Source organism: Arachis hypogaea, chromosome 20 (assembly GCF_003086295.3).
Source record: "Arachis hypogaea cultivar Tifrunner chromosome 20, arahy.Tifrunner.gnm2.J5K5, whole genome shotgun sequence".
NCBI lineage: Eukaryota > Viridiplantae > Streptophyta > Magnoliopsida > Fabales > Fabaceae > Arachis > Arachis hypogaea.
Window position 1 is genome coordinate 26,445,380 of NC_092055.1, and position 10,241 is coordinate 26,455,620.

Consider the following 10,241-nt stretch of genomic DNA (forward strand, 5'->3'; position numbering starts at 1 on the left):
TCCCTAGTTTCTTCATTACAGAGAGTGGCATGAGGTTTATACCTGACCCCAGGTCACACAGAGCCTTCTCAAAGGTCATGGTGCCTATGATACAGGGTATTAAGAACTTTCTGGGATCCGGTTTCTTCTGAGGTAATTTCAGTTGAACCAAAGCATTCAGTTCATTAATGAGCAATGGATGTTCATCCTCCCAAGTCTCATTACCAAATAACTTGGCATTCAGCTTCATGATTGCTCCTGGGTACTGAGCAACTTGCTCTTCAATAATATCTTCATCCTCTTCAGAGGAAGAATACTCATTAGAGCTTATGAATGGCAACAATAAGTTCAGTGGAATCTCTATGGTCTTTGTTTGAGCCTTAGATTCCTTTGGTTCCTCAATAGGGAACTCCTTAGGGGTCAGTGGACGTCCATTGAGGTCTTCCTCACTGGAAATCACTGCCTTTTCCTCCTCTATAGGTTCGACCATGTTGGTTATATTTATGGCCTTGCACTCTCTCTTTGGATTCTCTTTTGTATTGCTTGGGAGAGTACTAGGAGGGATTTCAGTAACTCTTTTACTTAGTTGACCCACTTGTGCCTCCAAATTTCTAATGGAGGACCTTGTTTCAGTCATGAAACTGAGAGTGGTCTAAGATAGATCAGAGAGTATGGTTGCTAAGTTAGAGAGGCTCTGCTTAGAATTCTCTGTCTGTTGCTCAGAAGATGATGGAAAAGGTTTGCTATTGCCAAACCTATTTCTCCCACCATTATTATTATTGAAGCCTTGATTAGTCTTCTGCTGATCCTTCCATGAGAAATTAGGATGATTCCTCCATGAAAGATTATAGGTGTTTCCATAGGATTCTCCCATGTAATTCACTTCTTCCATTGCAGGATTCTCAGGGTCATAAGCTTCTCCTTCAGAGGAGGCTTCTTTAGTACTGCCGGATGCAGCTTGCATTCCAGTCAGATTCTGAGAAATGATATTGACTTGCTGAGTCAAGATTTTATCTAAGCCAATATAGCATTCAGAGTATCAATCTCAAGAACTCCTTTCTTCTGAGTCATCCCATTATTCACAGGATTTATTTCAGAAGTATACATGAACTGGTTATTTGCAACCATCTCAATGAGTTCCTGGGCTTCTGCAGGTGTTTTCTTCAGATGAAGGGATCCACCAGCAGAGTGGTCCAATGACATCTTGGACAATTCAGACAGACCATCATAGAATATACATAAGATGCTCCATTCTGAAAGCATGTCAGAAGGACACCTTCTGATCAATTGCTTATATCTTTCCCAAGCTTCATAGAGGGATTCACCTTCCTTCTGTCTGAAGGTTTGGACTTCTACTCTAAGCTTGCTCAACTTTTGAGGTGGAAAGAATTTGACCAAGAAAGCATTGACCAGCTTTTCCCAAGAGTTCAGGCTTTCTTTAGGTTGTGAGTCCAACCATGTCCTAGCTCTGTCTCTTACAGCAAAAGGGAAAAGCATAAGCCTGTAGACCTCGAGATTAACCCCATTGGTCTTAACAGTGTTACAGATTTACAAGAATTCAGCTAAGAACTTATGAGGATCTTCCAATGGAAGTCCATGAAACTTGCAATTCTGTTGCATTAGAGAAACTAATTGAGGCTTAAGCTCAAAGTTGTTTGCTCCAATTGCAGGAATTGAGATGCTTCTTCCATAGAAGTCAGAAGTTGGTGCAATAAAGTCACCAAGCATCTTCCTTGCATCTCCACTATTGTTGTTATTTTCGGCTACCATGTCTTCTTCTTTTTCGAAAATTTCTGTTAGGTCTTCTCCAGAGTTTTGTGCTTTAGCTTCTCTTAGCTTCCTCTTTAAAGTCCTTTCAGGTTTAGGATCAGCTTCAACAAGAATGTTCTTATCCTTGTTCCTGCTCATATGAAAAAGAAGAGAACAGAAAAGAAGAGGAATCCTCTATGTCACAGTATAGAAATTCCTTTATGTGAGTAGAAGAGTAGAAGAATAGAATGAAGAAAGGAGAAGAAGAAGAATTCGAACACAGAGAGGGGGAGAGGGTTCGAATTTTTAAGAAGAGAAGTGTTAGTAAATAAATAAAATAATTAGAAAAAGATGAGAGAGAGTGTGTATTCGAATATTTTAATTAAAAGAAAAGAAAAATATTTTTGTTTTTATTTTAATTATTAGTTAGAATTTGAAATTTAAGAAAAGAAATAAAATAGAATTAGAATTTAAAACAATTAGTTAATTAAAAAGAATTTTGAAAAAGGGGTTAGTGGTTTTCGAAAATTAGAGACAGAGAAAAGTAGTTAGGTGGTTTTGAAAACTTTTTTTTAAAATCAAACAAAAAAGTCAAGTAGTTAATTGAAAAAGATTTGAAAATAAATTTTGAAAAGATAAGAAGTTAGAAAAAGATTTTGAAATTAAATTTTGAAAAAGATATGATGGAAATTTATTTTGAAAAAGATTTGAAAAAGAAATTTAAAAAGATTTGATTTTTGAAAATTAAAGTTGATGACTTGACAAACAAGAAACTAAAAGATATGATTCTAGAATTTAAAGATTGAACCTTTCTTAACAGGAAAGTAACAAACTTGAAATTTTTGAATCAAAACATTAATTGTTAGTAAAGTTTTCGAAAATATGAAATAAAATTAAGAAAAAGATTTTGAAAAATTTATTTTGAAGAATTTTCGAAAACCATGAAAGAAAAATAAAAAAGATTTGATTTTGAAAAAGATTTGAAAAGATAGAATTTTTAAATTGAAATTTTGACTTGACTAACAAGAAATAACTAAATTTTTAAAAATTTTTGACCAAATCAACTCAAAATTTCGAAATTTATGAGTAAAATAAGGAAAAGATATTATTTTTTATTTTTTTTGAATTAATGAAGAAAGAGAAAAACAACAAAATGACACAAGACATAAAAATTTAAGATCAAAATAACTAATGCATGCAAGAACACTTTGAATGTCAAGATGAACACCAAGAACACTTTGAAGATCATGATGAACATCAAAAATATATTTTTGAAAATTTTTTTAGAAAAGAAACACATGCAAGACACCAAACTTAGAAATTTTTAATGTTTAGACACTAATAATTTGAAAATGCATATGAAAAACAACAAAAAACACAAAACAAGAAAATCACAAGATTAAACAAAGAAAATCATCAAGAACAACTTGAAGATCAAAGAAGAACACAATGCATGAATTTTCGAAAATTTTAAGAAAATTAAAAGATTGCAATTGACACCAAACTTAAAATTTGACACTAGACTCAAACAAGAAACACAAAATTTTTTTGGTTTTATGATTTTATTAATTTTTTGTATTTTTTTCGAAAATTTTTTGGAAATAGAAAATAAAGAAATTCAAAATTTTTAATAAGAATTCTAGGATTCGTGCAATGTTAGTCTAAAGCTCCGGTCCAAAAGAATTAGACATGGCCAAATGGCCAGCCAAGCTTTAGCATACAAATACAGAAATGTCCTTTCTACAATGGAAAGTGGAAACCTCGGTGCAAAAGATTAGACATGGCCTAACAGCCAGCCAGGCTTCAACATATCTCAAGAAGCTCTAGAATTCATTCTTAAAAATTCTGAAGAACAAATATATTACTTTTTTTTGAAAATAAATATAAAAAGCTTAAACATAAAATAAAATTACCCAATCTAAGCAACAAGAAGAACTGTCAGTTGTCCAAACTCGAACAATCCCCGGCAACGGCGCCAAAAACTTGGTGCACGAAATTGTGATTTACACTTTTCACAACTCCGCACAACTAACCAGCAAGTGCACTGGGTCGTCCAAGTAATACCTTACGTGAGTAAGGGTCGAAACCACAGAGATTGTCGGCTTGAAACAAGCTATGGTCATCTTGTAAATCTCAGTCAGGCGGATTCAATTGTTTATGAGGTTTAGATAATTAAAAGATAAATAAAACATAAAATAAAATAAAGATACTTATGTGATTCAATGGTGGGAATTTCAGATAAGCGTTTGGAGATGCTTTGTTGCTTCTGAACCTCTGCTTTCCTATTGTCTTCTTCCAATCATGCGTGCTCTTTTCCATGGCAAGTTGTATGATTCTCTTGGATGAAAAATACCAGGTACGATCTCTGCACGGCTAATCAACTGTCGGATTTCTCGTCTCGGATGAAAAATACAAGGTACAGCTACCGCACGGCTAATTATCTGTCGGTTCTCAATAGCGTCGGAATAGGACCCTTATTCTTTGCACACTGTCATTGCGCCCAACATTCGCAAGTTTGAAGCTCATCACAGTCATCCATTCCCAGATCCTACTCGGAATACCACAAACAATGTTTAGACTTTCCAGATCTCAGGAATGGCTGCCAATTGGTTCTAGCCAATACCACGAAGATCCTAATCTCACGGACTCGGTCCGTGTATTAGAGACCCAAGAGAATATACTCCGGCTGTCGTCCAATGACTACGTTGAACATCATGTAGACCGCTTTGTGGTTGTCAAGCACGCGGATCTTGGCTAAGCGAGTAACGAAGATAGTGGGTGATTGTCATGGGTCACCCCTTCATTCTGACTTAACTGAATTAAGTACAAGAGTATATCTTGGAGAAGAAGTAAGCGTGAATTGAAAGAGAAACAATAGTACTTGCATTAATTCATGAAGAACAGCAGAGCTCCGCACCTTAATCTATGAGGTGTAGAAACTCCACCGTAGAAAATACATAAGAGAAAATAGTCTAGGCATGGCCGTGTGGCCAGCCTCCAAGTCCAAGGATGATAATATAATAATCCTCTAATACAATAGTAAAAAGTGCTATTTATACTAAACTAGTTACTAGGGATTACAGAAAATGAGTAACTAAGTACAGATAGTGCAGAAATCCACTTCCGGGGCCCACTTGGTGTGTGCTTGGTCTGAGCATTGAAGCTTTCACGTGCATAGGCCATTCTTGGAGTTAAACGCCAGCTTGGGTGCCAGTTTGGGCGTTTAACTCCAGTTCTGGTGCCAGTTTGGGCGTTTTACTCAAGAAAAGGGTCTCTGACCGGCGTTTAGACACTGGTTTGGGCCATCAAATCTCAGGAAAAGTATGAACTATTATATATTGCTGGAAAGCCCAAGATGTCTACTTTCCAACGCAATTGAGAGCGCATTAATTGGGTATGTGTAGCTCCAGAAAATTCATTTCGAGTGCAGGAGGGTCAGAATCCAACAGCATTTGCAGTCCTTTTTCAGCCTCTGAATCAGATTTTTGCTCAGGTCCCTCAATTTCAGGCAAAAAATACCTGAAATTACAGAAAAATACATAAACTCATAGTAAAGTCCAGAAATTTGATTTTTGCATAAAAACTAATAAAAATATAATAAAAAGTAACTAAAACATACTAAAAACTATGTAAAAACAAAGCCAAAAAGGGTATAAATTATCCGCTCATCAGTTGATAAACCCCCATTTTTAAGGTTTATCATGTATAGATTTTAAGGGTTTTATCAATGATCTTCCATACTTATTCATATAAAACTGCGTGATTTTGTGTTCCTTTCCCCACTTTGCTTCATAGATGAAAACATGCTTCTTTTGCATTAGAATTGATATACTTTAATCCTCCTCTATTACCATTCGATGTCGTGATCCCTTTGTTAAGTGGTTTCAGAAGTTATAGGATAAAAATGGCTGAGAGGAGTGAAGGAAGCATGCATGAATGGAAGGAGCATGGAATAAATTAAAGTTTTGGAGTTTAAGCATGGGCGCGCACGCGCAACGTACGCGTACGCGCGGATATGCACCCTCAGAGCTCGTGCGATGGAGCCGAGACGAAAAGCCGGCGCGCTTATATGGCTGGGACATAAAACCTTGGATACGCGCGCGCACTGTATGCCTGCGCGTAGGTCGCGAAAAACCCCAGGGATGCGTACGCGTACTGTGCGCGTACGCACCGATGGCGCACGTGATTTTTTAAGAAGAAAACGTGACCAGCGATTTCAGGCAGTCCCAGGCCCTGTTTTGGGGCAGGATTTTGGAGGGAAAATCATAGGAAGACCAAGGATTAGGGGGGTTGGGACAATTAGTCATAATTCTAGATATTTTGGGTAGTTAGTTACATTTTGTTTTTAGAGAGAGAAACTCCAACTTCTCTCTTGGATTTTACTCTCTCTATTGCAATTCTCCTTTGATTTCTTGGTGATATCCATTGCTAATTCACTTTTACTTTGATACAAGTTGTAGATCTACTCTTCTTCTACTCTTAATTAGTGTTCTCTTGATTCATTCACTTAAATCTAGATTTGTGACCTTGTTACTTTGAGTTTTGATTAATGCATTGAGGAATTTCATTCAATTGCTTGATTTTTGATGATTGCTTGGATTAGATAGCTTTAATTCAACTCTTTTCTCTCAATTACATCATGTCTTCCATAATTGCCCACTAATTGTTTGTGAAAATGACAACCTTAGCTATGGAGTAGATTTCTCTTACTTGGCTTAGGGGTTGAGTTATTGGAGACACTTGAGTAGTGGATATCAATTGTTGATTAGGAATTGAAAATTACTAGTTGACTTGGAGTGCACTAAAGCTAGACTTCCCTAGGGTGAGACTAGGACTTGTGACTCAAGTTAGTTACTTTCACTTGACTTTCCTCCATTATTAGGGGGTTAACTAATTGGAGCAATAATCAATTCTTATCACAATTGAAGGAAACTACAATGATGGAACTTCCAATACTCAACCTTGGCCAAGGCTTTTATTTCAATTAATTGTTGTTTACTTTTGTTAGTTTGAATTCTTGCACCAACTCTCAAAACCACAAAAGACTTCCTAATCAATGATGTGCATTCTAAGGCAATTCCTAGGGAGAACGACCTGGGATCAATACTCTCGGTCATAGATTTTAGGATTGTTTGATGCGATATTTGCGTGTCAGTTAGACTATACTCACGATTGGACTCATTGTAAATTTCTAATCTGGCATGAGAATATAACGTTCATCACATGGATATTCTCATGGCAGTACAAATATACAAAACCAAACCACCCTAAATCATTTTCAATCTTACAGAGGCATGGTTATGTGAAATGGTGGTCTCAATTTAATTCATCAGTGGCCTATCCAGAAAAGGTCAGAGAATGGTTCAAAACCAATCCTAATACTCAGAAGATCTCAGATCCAGAAACGACTTCGTTTCTCAATCAAAAGGCTCAAATCCAGGCAGCACTAGCAGCCTCACAATCGAAAGAATCAATCAAAGGAAAGCTTCAACAAATCCTTCGCTTACTTCAAGAAGATGAAGCGTCCTCATCTAAAGAAGAATGCGATGAACAAGATCAAGACAGAAAAACTGAAGAAGATTGTTTCGAAGTTTGCCTAGGAGAAGATTAAAACCGAAAATGTAATTCCCAAAACAATTTAGGGAACTATGTGAAACCGGTACTGTAGCTATAGTTCAGGTCATTCTAACCGACATTGTAGAAACAGTAGAATCTTCAATTATAAAAGAAGGCCTCACTCTTATTGTAAGGCACCCTTTAATTTTACACAATTATAGAGAGAAGTTAGAGAGAGAAGTTAAAGAGAGAAGTTCTGAGAGTTCTCTTGTAAGCTCTTCAGCTCCTCTTCTTTTCTCTTCTTGTTTTTCAATCAATTTTCTAATAAAGATTTATTCAGTTCCTCATCTTCGTGTATTTCATTTTTAGTTTTCTGCATCTGCATATGTGTGCGGACTACCGCCACATCTAACTTCATACTAACCTGCATATGCGTGCGGACTACCGCCGCATCTAACTTCATATTTACTTCCTTGCTCTTGCATCTATTCATACTGCATTCATACTGACTTTTACTTTCACGCCTTCTTCCCCTTTCCCTACTTGATCCGCGTCGGGCCATCAGGTATAATAAATATGTTCTTTCTGAACCAAAGGAGGGCAATGAAATCAGATTTTTAAAAATATGTCTAAACTCTTTCGTTCTCTCTCTAGACGTCTCTCCATTGGGGGATCTTCATCATCTTCTTCTTTACCCCATTCTTCTTCCAATGCTCTTACTGAGAAAGTAACTCGGACTGAGGAACTTTCTCCCAAACATAACATCTTCGAAGAAGAAGTTTTCTTCGAAGATATCAATCAAGCCATAGACAATTGGGAAATACCCAATATCTCTCAAGATGAGTTATACATCCCTGATGACAATAAACAAAAATCCGATTACATTATCAAAACCGCTGAAAACAATATTCCTCTAGGACCTGACTTCGGTGAGGAATTTCATCTTTTAACCAAGCAATCTGTCAGAGAACATGCCCGCCACTACAAATATCTTCACATAGGGTGTTTCCAAGTCGCTGTCAAGCCTCTCATTAGAGAAAGTTTGAATGCTTCCATTCTTATGTGACTTAGAGACATTAGGCACAATGACTTCCAAGACTCCTTAATTGGAATAGTTGAAACAAGCCTTGGACACGGTCCGGTTTACTTCAACTGTTTCCCAAACAAAATAGTCAGTTTGTTAGATGTTAACATCCTTGACTCCCTTTTTCTAAACATCCGAATTCATGGTCTTAACATGAAGGAAGGATCCATCCCAGCCGCCTTAATCTATAGAATTCAATACAAGGTCATGAACACTTCTAATTCCAGAGTCCTTCTTAAATCCCAAGATCGTGAAACCACTTTGTTTGTCATAGACAAGACAAAGGCCAACGTCACGGTCCCAAGGCTCATTAAGTGGGATGAAATTGACCTTCCCCGGTCATGGTCAATTGATCGAGCCATTCCAACACAACCTAGACAAGCACCTCTCCTGCGAGAGGTAAAACAAGATGAAACAGGGAAAGTAGAGATTTTCTTCGACAGACGAAACTCTTTTTCTTCAAGATCTGAAGCAGGAACATCTAATGATTTTGCTTCAGCAAGGAGATCTTTTTTGGTGACTTCTCAATCCTAGTTTTCAAAAATTTCAAGACCCGTAGATTCTGAAATTAATATTTCTGGGGTACAAATTAAATCGAACATTTCTCAACCATTTTATCAAACTGATGATGATGTTGATTTGGAATCTACACAATCTATTCAATCTCCAACATATTCTTCTATGAATGATGGTGCCCATGAATAGCACATAATTTGTTATAAATAAAGAAGCCCTACGTAAAAATCTTTACTCTAAGGAATATGATCTCCATAGAGAATGGTATTTACGTACATATACTGCTTCTCAAATCTCATCATTCAAAGAAAAATATTACAGTTTTCTCAATGAAGTCAGAATACATATTCCTTTCTTTGAATGGTTTCATGCTTATTCTATTAAAAATAATATCAATTATCCTTTTAAAAATAAAAAACTTTCATCATCAGCGAACGTTATTTCAACCTGGAAAGTTAAAGATGGAAATTTAATCAAATCTGAATTTCCTCCAAAAGGATCTTTTGTTATTTCAACTACGGATGGACATAAAACAGTTATACTAATAGATTTTTACAATGTCTGGGTGACAACCTTTCATCTTCAGGATCTCTTTTGTCTTTGAAAAATGCTCCTGAAGCCTCTACTTCCAAAACTATTGAAAAATCGCTTTTCAAACCTTTCAAAATGAGTAGCAAGGCTAAACAAAGTCTTAAAACTTCTATTTTAAAACAAGAATCTGATAATTCAGAAGTCATGCAGAAGATCGACTAACTTTTAAGTCGTCTTACTACTGTCTCCGAAACTCCTACAAACTCTGGTGAATCTACATCTCGGATACAAACTCGTGCATCCAAAGCCGTTAATGCTCTTAACCAAGACTCTAATGATTCCTCTTCAGATCAAAGTGATGATTCAAAAAAATCATCTCTCAAAGTTATCCCAATTATGACCAATTCCATGACTAAATGGAAGGGTTTAACCAAACCCTCTATGCTTAGTTATAATTGTATGTCTGCTCCTGATCTAGCCCTTGAAGAACAGGAACTAAGTTTTATCAGCTTCAATGCCAATAATTTCTATGAATGGAACATAAATGGTAAAACCGAATACAACATCATGAGTATTGTAACACCCTAATATTCAAATCCTTATGCTCGAGTCATAAGTCAATGATATTACGGTGGTACGACTCTCAGGTGGATTTTTAATAAATAAGTAAATATAGGTAATTTCGAAAGGAGTATTAATCGAGAAGCCTGAAAAGAGTAGAAATAAAATCGCGAAGACGTATCTCTCACGTTTCGACAACAAAAGATAAACTGTGAAGCCAAAAATGATATACGGACAAGGCATAGAGGAGATTAAGAGATAAATA

General features: G+C 36.3%; 1 non-coding gene across 1 annotated transcript; it reads left to right on the forward strand.

The window, feature by feature from the left end:
• Positions 1–1,236: 1,236 nt before the first annotated feature.
• LOC112787893 (small nucleolar RNA R71) lies at positions 1,237–1,344 on the forward strand. The gene has a single exon (XR_003195279.1). It is a non-coding gene; the product is annotated as a small nucleolar RNA R71 (small nucleolar RNA).
• Positions 1,345–10,241: the final 8,897 nt, after the last annotated feature.